General features: G+C 39.7%; 1 long non-coding RNA gene across 2 annotated transcripts in view; it reads left to right on the forward strand.

Annotated features, from left to right (window-relative positions):
* LOC140455059 (uncharacterized) overlaps nucleotides 1-13,317 on the forward strand; it is a 72,310-nt gene extending 58,993 nt beyond the window's left edge. For both annotated transcript variants that reach the window (XR_011952765.1, XR_011952764.1), the window contains exons 2-3: nucleotides 2,971-3,044; nucleotides 12,590-13,317. This is a non-coding gene — a long non-coding RNA (uncharacterized lncRNA). The remainder of the gene's footprint in view (nucleotides 1-2,970; nucleotides 3,045-12,589) is intronic.
* The last annotated feature ends 679 nt before the right edge of the window (nucleotides 13,318-13,996 follow it).

Raw genomic sequence — 13,996 nt, forward strand, 5'->3', positions numbered from 1 at the left:
TGACTTCCTAACTTGTTTTCTGTCCTGAATGTAGTGTCCTTTTCAAATTATTCGTAAACCTATTTTTAATCAAATTTGCTAAAAGGAGATAATAAAGAAACACAAAATCAAAGAATTGTTATGCTCTAGAAGAAGGCTATTCAATCAATCAATACTGCACCTGTTTTCCAAACAGGCATTATGAATCAGTACCATTTTCCCGCCTTTTACCTGTAATCCTACACACCATTTCTAAATGATTTTCAATGTCCTATTGAATGCCTTGGTTGAATCTGCTTCCACCATACTTCTAGACAGTGCATTTCAGACTCAAACCACTCACTATATGAAAAATGTTCTTGTTGCATCACATTTACATTTTTGAAAATCACCTTGAATCTGTGCCATCTCAAACTTGATACTGTGATGATCAAAGAAAACCGCATCTACCAAAAAAGGCTCAGTCTCTGCTGGTATATTGAGTTCAAGATAAATTTGTGAGTAGTACAAAACTTTTTAATATCAGAATTTCAGTGACATTGTCTACATTTCATGGGCAAATCCAAATGACACTTGTTCAAAGTTTTGGCCAGAGGATCTTCACACAAAAGTTGGAGGCTTCTATCATTAAAATACCAGGGCGTGGCTTTCACAGAGTTGGCAGACATTGTGCCTGACATTTTATGACATGAATCTCTTTGTTAATTTCTCAAAAGGCAGTTCCACAGAAATAGGGAAATGACACATGTTTATGCTTTTTAAACTGCTATCCCTAAATAGGAATACCAACATTTTTGATATTATGTTAGGGAATATTGTGTATATACATATTCTTTCTGGAGTCATAACTTCAGAACTTTAGTGATTTTAATTGCTTCATGGATTATGGTTTAGCAAATAGTTTTATGGCTCAATTATACAGGAATGTTCATGACTAAGAGCTTGGTTGATGGTTTAAGTCTTGCTGTACAGCTATTTTTCTAGCATTGATTTCAATTGGAGCTTTGCTTTTATCCTGGAGACTTGTGCATCCAGTCTTGAAATTGTCCTTCAGAAATGTAATCTTGCACAGTTACTGCAAAATTTAAATTAAATAACTAATCCCTGTGTCTGAATTCCTGATGCCAACTTCAAATAAATGCACCCTGTGCAGGCAATTCAAATTAGTAAAGTCTGCCTTCATATTGATTTACTTTCACAGTTAAATATATTTACATCTGATTCAAAGGATTATTAATTGAAAACTTGCAGCTGTAATTTTGTATTAGTCAGAAACTCCATAAGCTCAAAATGTAAGAGAGCTTCATTTTTTTATTCCTGTTTAATAGCAGTCACAATATACAGTTCAACTCTCATCATGCTTTAACATTTCAAAGTAACAACCGTACTTATAAAGAGTCCAATAAATTTGAATAAAGACTTTGCTTCCCCTGATGATATTCAATGGAATTCCTGCAAATGGACTTCTTAATTTCTCCAAGGTAATTAAGAATATGCAGTAACTGCTAGGCTAATCAGTGACGCTTACATCCCACAAAGAACTTTTTAAAGAGCCAGTTTTCTTAGGACTACTCAACGACAAAACTAGAACCTTTTAGAAATTTGTTCACTGCAGAAATTAAATGTTGGTTATCACTCCATTTATGTCAGAAGCAAACTTTTGCATAAATCAATGTTTTCTCCAGGATATTTGTGTCTTTAAGCCTTCCTTGCAATTCAAAGCAAAATCTCCTTTTCTTCAAGCTGTTCAAATCATCAGCTGCCAAATGCCAAAACATATATGCTAGACTCTAAAATAGCTTAAAAGCTGAAAGACATGTCCACAGAATACACAAATCTTTTCTTTCTTTTTCAAAAATGATATGGTTTAAAATAATTTGAAAACTGAATTTTGAAGCACCACATTTGGATTATTTTCCATTGTTTTGCATTAAACCCAATTTGTCCATTAAAAAAAAACTGTAATTCTGTCATAGACTGTTGCCATTAGAGTGATATGCAGCACAATTGCTATCTCTTCAGCCTGAGTAACTGATCGGACATGTCCAGCTTCCTGTGGTTACAAGTTATCAGTTAGTGCAAACATACCTATTTTGATTAAATAACAATGTGATTGAATTGTGCAGTGGAAAAAGTCCAGCATCAATGGGACAAAAGTGAAACTGAGCAAAGATACTGCGGTGGGAATAAGTAGCAAGGTTTGTCTTCCAATTAGAAATCTGCTTCTGGGTGGGCTGAAGGTTTGTCACAGCAATGTGACCTGTCAATTGATAGATGGCAGGCCTGTCCAATCACTGCCAGAGAGGATGGAAATGGAGATAGTTGGTCAAAGTGTGGTGTTGACTTACACATCCCAGAGCAGCCATCATTGAGAGTGTTGAATCTCCTAAAGGAGATATCAGTTGATTGTGCGAAAGCCTTCCATCGCACCAAAGGCAAGCAAAATGTCAAAGAATAGCCAAAGGAGTGGTACCTGGGGCTAAGTAATGCCTTTTTTATTATTCATTCATGGCATGAGAATATCACTGGATAGGCCAGCATTTATTGCCCATCCCTAGTTGACAAGAGGGCAATTAAGAATCAATCATATTGCTGTAGGTCTAGAGTTGCCTATAGACCAGACCAAGTAAGGATGGTAGTTTTGTACCCTTAAGGACATTTGTGAGTCAGATGGGTTTTCCAATAATCAACAATTGATTCATAGGATTTAAACCGGGATCCTGGAACATTACCTGAATTTCTGGTATTAACAGTCCAAAGGTAATATCAATAGGCCTTTGCCTTTCCCTATCTTTGATAGTAAATTAGCATCTAATGTTGGGGTGAGAGAGAGGAGGTTCCCTTTCCAGAGGATTGCAGGAGAAGGGCAACGCGTCATGTGGGGTGCTACAGAGATCACTGGGGTGTCTTGTTATGTTCCACATATACTTTCTACCTGTGTTGGCACTGTATAAATAACAAATTTAAAGTCTGCATCTGGTCTTCTTTTAGTTTCCTCATGACACAAGTAGCATGGATGCCAGAAGGGGACCGATCTTCCAAACATCTGCACTTCCTCATTAGTGGTAAGTAGTTAGACATTCCGAGCTATACCTACCTTATGTATGGAAAAACATGGACACCCTTTTATGTTATGACCCTCAGCCGAGATCAATTAGGTCCAGTTTTATTCTCCTTAGTTCTTCTGCCAATAAAGCAAAATAAATAAAAGCAATTGTTGGCCACGTGACTTATGTATCCAATCTCTGTACTAAAATGTCTAAACTTCAACACCTACCTCATTCTGCCACACAATTTCTCACAGCCCTTGATCCAGCACCCAAGCTTTTATCAATCTCACTTCAATATTGTCATCAACCCAGTATCTTCCACCCTCTGGAGCAGAGAATTTCAAAGTTTCACATTATTGTGAGTGAGAAGGTTTCGTGAAGTTGGAGTCATAGAGTTATAGAGATGTGCAGCACAGAAATAGACCCTTTGGTCCAACTCATCCATGCTGACAAGATATCCCAACCTAATCTAGTCCCACCTGCCAGCACCCAGCCCATATCCCTCCAAACCCTTGCTATTCATATACCGGTCTAGACGCCTTTCAAATGTTGCGGTCATATTAGCCACCACCACTTCCTCTGGCAGCTCATTCCATATATGCACCACCCTCTGCATTAAAAAGCTACCCCTTAGGTCTCGTTTATATCTTTCCCCTCTCACCCTAAACCGATGCCCTCTAGTTCTGGATTCCCCCACCCCAGGGAAGAGACTTTGTCTATTTATCCTATCCATACCCCTCATGATTTTATAAACCTCTATGAGGTCACCCCTCAGCCTCTGATGCTCCAGGGAAAACAATCCCAGCCTGTTCAACCTCCCCCTGACAGCTCAAATCCTCCAACCCTGGCAACATATTTGTAAATCATTTCGCAATCCTTTCAAGTTTCACACATCTTTCTGATAGGAAGGAGACCAGAACTGCACAAAATATTCCAAAAGTGGCCTAACCAATGTTCTGTACAGCCGCAACATGACCTCCCAACTTCCGTACTCAATACTCTGACCAATAAAGGAAAGAATACCAAATACCTTCTTCACTATTCTATCTACATGCAATTCTACTTACAAGGAGCTATGAATCTGGACTCCAAGGTCTCTTTGTTCAACAATACTCCTTAGGCTCTTACCATTAAGTGTATAAGTCCTGCTAAGATTTGCTTTCCCAAAATGCAGCACCTCACATTCATCTGAATTAAACTCCATCTGCCACTTCTCAGCCCATTGACCCATCTGGTCAAGATCCTGTTGTAATCTGAAGTAGCCCTCTTTTCTGTCCACTACACCTCCAATTTTGGTGACATCTGCAAATGTACTAACGATAATTTTTAAACTCATGTCCAAATCATTTATATAAATGACAAAAAGTATTGGACCCAGCACCGATCCTTGTGGTATTCCACTGGTCACAGGCCTCCAATCTGAAAAACAACCCTCCACCACCACTCTCTGTCTTCTACCTTTGAGCCAGTTCTGTATCCAAATGGCTAGTTCTCCCTGTATTCCATGAGATCTAACCTTGCCAACCAGTCTCCCATGTGGAACCTTGTCCAATGCCTTACTGAAGTCCATATAGATCGCCTCCATCGCTCTGCCATTATCAATCCTCTTTGTTACATCTTCAAAAAACTCAATCAAGTTTGTGAGATGTGATTTCCCAAGCACAAAACCATGTTGACTATCCCTAATCAGCCCTTGTTAGATTAGATTACATTACAGTGTGGAAACAGGCCCTTCAGCCCAACAAGTCCACACCGACCCGCCGAAGCACAACCCACCCATACCCCTACATTTATCCCTCACCTAACACTACGGGCAATTTAGCATGGCCAATTCACCTGACCTGCACATCTTTGTGACTGTGGGAGGAAACCGGAGCACCCGGAGGAAACCCACGCAGACACGGGGAGAATGTGCAAACTCCACACAGTCAGTCACCTGAGGCGGGAATTGAACCTGGGTCTTCGATGCTGTGAGGCAGTAGTGCTAACCACTGTGCCACCGTACCGCCCATAAATTGTCTTTCCAAATACATGTACATCCTGTCCCTCAGGATTCCCTCCAACAACTTACGCACCACTGATGTCAGGCTCACTGGTCTATAGTTCCCTGGCTTGTCCTTACCACCCTTCTTAAACAGTGGCACTATGTTTGCCAACTTCTAGTCTTCCGGCACCTCACCTGTGATTATCGATGATACAAATATCTAAGTAACTGGCACAGCAATCACTTCTCTAGCTTCCCACAGAGTTCTAAGGTACACCTGATTAGGTCCTGGGGATTTATCCACTTTTATGCGTTTCAAGACATCTAGCACTTCCTCCCCTGTAATATGGACATTTTTCAAAATGTCACCATCTATTTCCCTACATTCTATATATTCCATATCCTTTTCCACAGTAAACACTAATGTGAAAAAATTGTTTACAATTTCCCAAATTCCTGCGGCTCCACACAAAGGCCACCTTGCTGATCTTTGAGGGACACTATTCTCTCCATAGTAACCCTTTTGCCCTTAATGTATTCATAACAACCATGTGGATTCTTCTTTACTCTATTTGCCAAAGCTATTTCATGTCTCCTTTTTGCCCTTCTGATTTCCCTCTTAAGTATACTCCTACTACCTTTATACTCTTCTAAGGATTCACTCGATCTATCCTGTCTATACCTGACATATGCTTCCTCCTTTTTCTTAAGCAAACCCTCAATTTCTTTAGTCATCCAGCATTCCCAGATCTACTAGCCTTTCCTTTCACCCTAACAGGAATATATTGTCTCTGGACTCTCGTTTTCTCATTTCTGAAGGCTCCCCATTTTCCAGCCATCCCTTTATTTGCGAACATCTGCCCCAATCAGCTTTTGAAAGGTCTTACCTAATACCGTCAAAATTAGTCTTCCTCCAATTCAGAACTTCAACTTTTATATCCAGTCAATCCTTTTCCATGACTACTTTAAAACTATTAGAATTATGGTCGCTGGCCCCAAAGTGTTCCTCTACTGACACCTCAGTCACCTCTCCTGCCTTATTTCCAAAGAGTAGGTCAGGTTTTGCACCTTCTCTACTAGGTACATCCACATATTGAATCAGAAAGTTTTCTTGTACACACTTAACAAATTCCTCTCCATCTAAACCTTTAACACTATGTCAGTCCCAGTCTATGTTTGGAAAGTTAAAATCCCCGACCATAACCACCCTATTGGGTGGCACGGTGGGACAGTGGTTAGCACTGCTGCCTCACAGTGCCAGAGACCTGGGTTTAATTCCAGCCTTGGGCAACTGCCTGTGTGGAGTTTGCACATTCTCCCCGTGTCTGCATGATTTCCTCCGGGTGCTCCAGTTTCCTCCCACAGTCCCAAGATGTGCAGGTTAGGTGAATTGGCCATGCTAAATTGCCCATCGTGTTAGGTGAAGGGGTAAATGGAGGGGAATGGGCCTGGGTGGGTTGCTCTTCGGAGGGTCGGTTTGGACTTGTTGAACCAAAGGGCCTGTTTCCACACTGTAAGTAATCTAATCTATTACTATTACCGATAGCTGAGATCTCCTTCCAAATTTGTTTCTCAACTTCCCTCTAAGTCTTAGAGGGTCTATAATACAATCCCAATAATGTTATTATCCCTTTCTTATTTCTCAGTTCCACCCAAATAACTTCCCTGGATATATTTTCAGAAATATCCTCCCTCAAAACAGCTGTAATGCTATCCCGTATCAAAAGCCCCACTCCCCTGCTCATTTGTCTCCCTTTCTGTTCTTCCTGTAATATTTGTATCCTAGAACATTAAGCTGCCTGTCCTGTCCATCGATGAGCCACATTTCTGTAATTGCTATGATATCCCAGTCCCATGTTCCCAACTATGCCCTGAGTTCATCTACCTTCCCTGTTAAACCTCTGGCTTTGAAGTAAATGCAGTTTAATTTATCAGTCTCACTTTGTTCTCTGCTTTGTCCCTGCCTGCCCTGACTGTTCAACTCACTTCTTTTCTCAACTGTACCAGTCTCAGATTGATCTCTTTCCTCACTATCTCCCTGGGTCCCACCACTCCACCTTACTAGTTTAAATCCTCCTGGAGAGCTCCAGCAAATCTTCCTGCCATTATGTTAGTCCCTTTCAAATTCAGGTGCAATCTGTCCTTCTTGTACAGGTCATTTCTACCCAAGAAGAGATTCCAATGGTCCAAAAGTTCTTCTCACCTCTGTGCTAAATGTCCTTGAGATTATGACCTCTCATTTTAGATTTTACAGCCATGAGAATTGGCATCTTAGCGTCCATCATTTCAAACCCTTGAACATTTCTTGAGGTTTCAGTGTGATCTCTCATCCTTTAACTTCACAGCCTAGAGGCTAATCCAACTCATGGACAGCACTTTCATCTTAGCAATCAATCTAGTGAGCCTTTGTTGTATACCTTCTAAGGCTGCTATACTTTGTTTAAATAAGGACATCAAAACTGTTCACAACAATGTCAATCATAGCAAAAGTTTATTAATCATAGATTTCAGTACTTTTTCCATGGCAGATACAGGGGTAATTGGCTATTTCCTGCTACCTGGAGAAAGTGAGGACTACAGATGCTAGAGATCAGATTAGGGAGGGTGATGCTGGAAAAAAACAGCAGGTCTGGCAGCATCCGAGGAGCAGGAGAATCAATGTTTCAGGCATAAACCCAAATTACTGATGAACCACACTCTCGACACTTATTCCCTGCTACTTCTCTTCTTCTTTTCTTGAGTGGTGGCATTACATTTGCTAATTGAGTTGGACCATTCCAAAATCTGGGATTTTTTTTTTAGGAAATCATGACTGCATTCCATTTTCCCAAGAGCGATTTTAGATTTAGGCCATCAGGTATTGGTAATTTGCGAAATTTGAGTCTTTAAAATTCTCAAAAGTGTATTTTTTTTCTGTTAATGTTAATGACCTTATATTTCCATTTTCTTTGAACAGCTTAGTTAGCTCACTGTTCAACATTAAGTCAGACACTACTTATATGTTCAATATCTCTGCCATTTCTTCCAGTGCCATGATAATTTTCCCGTTTCTGCTTCTAAGGGACAATATTACTTCCTTGCATTTTATATATTTGTTAGCTTATCTTCATATTCTTTTTTTTACATTTTTAAATTAAGTTTTGGGGGCACCTTTGATTTCTGAAACACTCTCAATCCTCAGGCTCACTGCTGTTCTTTATTGTCTGGAAACCTCTTCTTCTAATTTAATGCTATTTTTAATTTCCTTCCTGAGCTACAGATGGAGCTTTCTCAGAGTTTTTAGTTAATGGAATTTATTTTGATCAACATTTTGAATTGTCTGTCAATGTTTCCCACTGTTTATTTGTTTACTGGTCTTATTTCCCACAGTGTATTTGTTAACCCTGTCCACATCTACAAAGCACAAGTCAGGCATGGAATGGAATAGTCCACACTTGCCTGGATGAGTGCAGCTCCAATAACATTCAAGTAGATTGACACCATCTAGGACAAAGCAGTCTGCTTGATGGGAACTACATTCACAAGCATCTACTCACTCCACTACTCATGCCTAGTAGCAGCAGTGCGTGCTATCTACAAGATGTATTGCAAAGATTCACCAAAGATCATCAGACAGTATCTTCTAAACCCTGACTACTTCCATCTTGAAGGACAAGGGCACCTGATATATGGGAACACCACCACCTTCAAGTTCCCTTCCAAGCCACCCACCATCCTGACTTGGAAATATATCGCCATTTCTTCACTGTCGCTGGGTCAATATCCTGAAATTCCATCCTGAATGGAATTGTGGGTCAACTCACAGCACGTGGACCAACTTGTCAAGGGCAATCTATGAATGGACAATAAAAGCTGGCAAGTCAGCAACACTCTCATCCCACAAATAAGTAAAAAATGTAGTTTTTATTTTATCTGTTGCTATGATGTTGGTGTCACTGACTAAGCCAGTATTTGTTGCTAATTGTCCTTAAGATGACGTGCTGAGCTGTTACCTTGAACTGCTACAGTTTTAGATATAGGGACAACACAGTGTTATTAGGAAGTAAGTTCCAAGATTTTGTCTCACTAACAGTCAAGGAACAGCAATATAATTGCAAGTCAAGATACTACGTCTATTTATCCAGTTAATCTTAGCCAGCTCTGCTCTTCTGTCTGTCTGTTGTTAGCTTTCATAAGGTTTAAGATTCTTGTTTGGCACTGAAGAATGTCAATTTCAAATTGAACATGGAATTCAATTGTATATGATCACTATTTCCTGGCAGATAGTTTGCTATGAAGTTAATAATAAATCTTGACTCATTGATTATAATAGATCTGAAATAGCGTTATTGCCAGCTGATTCCATAATGTGTTGTCAGCAAATTTAGAAATATTATGCTTAGGTCCATCATGTATGCCTTTCTTTTAAATAACAAAAACAGGAGGCCCCAGAAATGATTATTTTAACAGCCATTAGCTCCACCATTTCATCTCAAATGTGATCTCTGTGCGGCAGCACAGTGGCTCAGTGGTTAGCACTGCTGCCTCACAGCACCAGGGTCCCCAGTTTGATTCCAGCCTCGGGCGACTGTGGGGAGTTTGCACATTCTCCTCGTATCAGCATGGGTTTCCTCCGGGTGCTCTGGTGTCCTCCCATAGTTCCAAGATGTGCAGGTACAGTGAATTGCCCATGCTAAATTGTCCATAGTGTTAGGAGCATTAGTCAGAGGGAGTGTGGGTTACTCTTCAGAGGGTTAGTGTGGACTGGTTGGGCCGAAGGACCTGTTTCCACCCTATAGGGAATCTAATCTACTTAATATTTATCTTTTGCAATTTTGCCAAGCCTTTGTCCTTCATAATATATTTCGACACATCTTATGAGTATTAAACTTGTGTAACAACCTCTCAACAAATGTCTTCCAAAAACCCACTTATGCTTCATCCTATAATTTCTCTTTTACCTCTCCTACTAGTTACACACTTAAAAATTTCATTTGTCAAGCATAATTTTCACTTTATATAAGGTCTTGTACATAAATTGGTAAATCTATATTGTGATTCTCCAAGTGCCCAATTATCCTGTTCCTTGATGATACATTCTCAAATTTGTCTACAATGAATGCCGGACTAAGTAGCTTTTAGTTCCTTTTTTACCTCTCTTTCTTGAACATAAATATTGCATTAGCTACCTGCCAGTCTATGTACATCATTCTAGAATCCAAGGAATTTTAGAAGATTTTATGCCATGCATCCTCTGCAGCTCCCTCTTAAAACCATAAGATGTAAGTAAGATTGGTTCAACCAAGTTTCAATTCTATTGAATATGGATACTTAGTGAAGCAAATCTAAGCAAATGTTTCTTGGACTTGAGGCCTGTGACTAGTGATGTGCTATGGGGATCGGTGCTGGGACCTTTGTTATTTGGATAAATGATCTGGATGTGAATATACAAATCATGATTAGTAAGTTTGCAGATGATACAAAATTAAGAGGTGTCATTAATATCGAGGAAGGTTATCTACAATTACAGAGGGATCTTGATCAGATGGGGATGGGGACTGAGGATTGGCAAATACAATTCAATATGGATAAGTATGATGCATTGTACTTTGGAAAGTCAAACCAAGGTAGAACTTAAACAATAAATAATATGGTCCTGAGGAACAGAGAGACCGAGGAGTACAAGTACATAGTTCTTTGAAAGTGGCATCATAGGTAGACAGGGTGGTGAAGAAGACATTTAGTAAGGTGGCCTTCATCTGTTGAGGCATTGAGTGTAAGAGTTAGGATGTTATATTACAGATGTATAAGTTGTTGGTGAGGCCACACTTGGAGTATTGCATAGTTTTGATCACCCTGTTATTGTAAAAAACATAATTAAACTGGAAAGAGTGCAATGAAGGTTAACAAGGATGTAGCCAGGACTAGTAGGCCTGAGTGGGAGGGAGACGTTTGCCAGGATAGGACTTTGCTTCCTGGAACATAGGAGAATGAGGGGTGACCTTATTAAGGTGTATAAAAGCATGTCAGGCATAGATAGGATGAATGCATGCAATTTTTTTTCCCCCAGGGATAGAGAATTGAAAACTGGAGGGGACAGATTTAAGGTGAGAGGGGAAAGATTTAAAAAGGACCTAAGAGATAACATTTACATGCAGAGAGTGATGCGTATATGAATGGGCTGCCAGAGAAAGTGGTTGAAATAGGTACAATAACAACATTTAAAAACATTAGGATAGGTACATGGATGGGAAGGGTTTGAGGGATATGGACCAAATGCAGGCAATTGGAACTAACTGAGTGGACACAGGGCCAGCATGGGCCAGTTTGGGTTGAAGGGCCAGTTTCCATGCTATATTACTCTATGACTCTAAGACATGGATGAGAAACTGGAGGAATATGTGAAGATAATTGATCTGAGGATATGGGGTGTTTGTGTTGGCCACTGTTTAATAGTAAAGTGATTGAAGGGCATAAATGGACCATGTAATCATGGTAACAGAATCGTCAGGGGAGGTTAGTTTAGAAAAAAAGTGTTTTCTCTGTGCCATCATATTTAATGCATAAATTTCCAGGATTTGTGATAATAAGCTCATGTAAATATCAAAGGTGAGTTTGGTACAAAAGTTCTGAATAAACAGTTTTGGCTTTAGTCATGAATTCTGAATCATGACACACTTAAGTTCTTATGATTAATGTGATGAAGTATCCTCATTAAGTCATATAACCTGACTTTGTTAAAGACCTGATCCTACATGTGTTACAACTGATGTTTGTGTATGCTTCTGTTGAAACTGACAATGATAAAACAAAATATAAAAGAGCCATGATCACTATTGTCTACGGCACAGAGGTTGCAGCTGACTGGAAAACCTCAAAATGCATGTGGGACACAAGTAACATGGGTGCATGCTTTTATTTTACATACACTGCTGGTGCAAACTACCTGAAGACAGCAAAGTCACAAGCATGTTTACAGCCTAGCAAGATTCGCCATGAGGTCTTTGTTGGCATATAACAGTTGAATGCAGTTTAGTGTGGAGATTTTTCGCTAGCCCCTAAATCTGCTCCACTTCCTAACCTATGCAAAGAATATGTAGATAATCCGAATTATTAGAATTATGGGAAGGATATTTGATCAAACATGCATCCATGAAAAAATAACTCTGACTATCGGTCAAGCAGGATGTTAATTAAATCTGTGCAGTTCGCACATTAGAAGCCATCATGTTTTAAAAAATCATGTCAGACACAAAAGAAAATAAAATATAAAATAATGATAGAAAAATAAAGGCAGCTTACAAAATTTAATATTTTTTGCTTGCCAATTTTTATTTCCTCACGTGTTAGTTACCTCTAATCTTACTGAGTTTTTTTTAAATTTATATTTACTTATTTGGCTTCAGGGGAATGAGTTGTATTAGCTTAACACCTCCAGGTGGTTTTCAGAAATCAAGTTACTTCTCCTGCAGCCACTTTCCTCTAAACTATATAACTCCTGCATGCAATTTGCCTTGAGCTATAAGACATTATATAGCAGACAGCAACTGCAGCCAGATAACACATTATTAAAGCAATTTTCATGCCTTTCTTGCAGAACTAATGACTGGAGGGTCTGCTGCTATAAAGAAAGACAACGTGACCGAAGATCTGCCAGTTGACTGAAGATGGTGCTTTGAGTACAAATTAGTAATGATATTCATTCTAAGTCAATACTTATTGATAAAAGATTGTTTTAGACCACACATAGAGTCATAGAGAGCAGACCCTTCGGTCCAACTCATCCATGCCGACCAGATATTCCAACCCAATTCATTCCCACCTGCCAGCACCTGGCCCATATCTCTCCAAACCCTTCCTATTCATATACCCATCCAGATGCCTTTTAAATGTTGCAATCATACTAGCCTCTACCACTTCCTCTGGCAGCCCATTCCACATATGCACTACCCTCTGTGTGAAAAGGTTGCTCCTTAGGTCTCTTTTATATCTTTCCCCTCCCACCCTACACCTATGCCCTCTAGTCTGGACTCCCCTACTCCAGGGAAAATACCTTGTCTATTTACCCTATCCATGCTGCTCATGATTTTATAAACCTTTATAAGGTCACCCCTCAGCCTCTGATGCTCCAGGGCAAGCAGCCCCAGCCTGTTCAGCCTCTCCTGATACCTCAAATTCTCCAACCCTGGCAACATCCTTGTAAATTTGTTTTGAACCCTTTCACGTTTTACAGCATCTTTCCGATAGGAAGGAGACCAGAATTGCACACAATATTCCAACAGTGGCCTAACCAATGTCCTGTACAGCCGCAACATGACCTCCCAACTCCTGTACTCAATAATCTAACCAATAAAGGAAAGAATACCAAATGCCTTCTTCACTATCCTATCTACCTGCAATTCTACTTTCAAGGAGCTATGAACCTGCACTCGAAGGTCCTTTTGTTCAGCAACACTCCAGAGGACCTCACCATTAAGTGTACAAGTCTGCTAAGGTTTGGTTTCCCAAAATGCAGCATCTCACATTTGTCTGAATTAAATTCCATCTGCCATTCCTTGACCCATCTAATCAATATGCCACAGCAATCTGATGTAACCTTCTTCGCTGTCCACAACACCTCCAATTTTGGTGTCATTTGCAAACTTGCTAACTATATCTCTTAGGCTCATGTCCAAATCATTTATATACATGACGAAAAGTAGTGGACCTCACAAATATCCTCAAAAGCATTTTTGTGTGTGTGGGTACATCAAAAGAGTAATGCCCTTGAATTAATGTTCGCTGAGTTAAACAGTTAACCATTGTTAAAATGGGTACTTATGAGCATTAAGCAAATCTGTACAATAGCAAAATATGTATTGTGGCAACAGAAAGCTCTTATGACAGTTTGCTGACAGATCTGAGGTACTTATTATTGGAAGTATTATTACACTATTTAAACAGGTTTTAGACTTAGAAACCCTACAGTGTGGAAACAGGCCCTTCAGCCCAACAATTCCATACT

This window comes from Chiloscyllium punctatum, chromosome 3 (genome assembly GCF_047496795.1).
Source record: "Chiloscyllium punctatum isolate Juve2018m chromosome 3, sChiPun1.3, whole genome shotgun sequence".
NCBI lineage: Eukaryota > Metazoa > Chordata > Chondrichthyes > Orectolobiformes > Hemiscylliidae > Chiloscyllium > Chiloscyllium punctatum.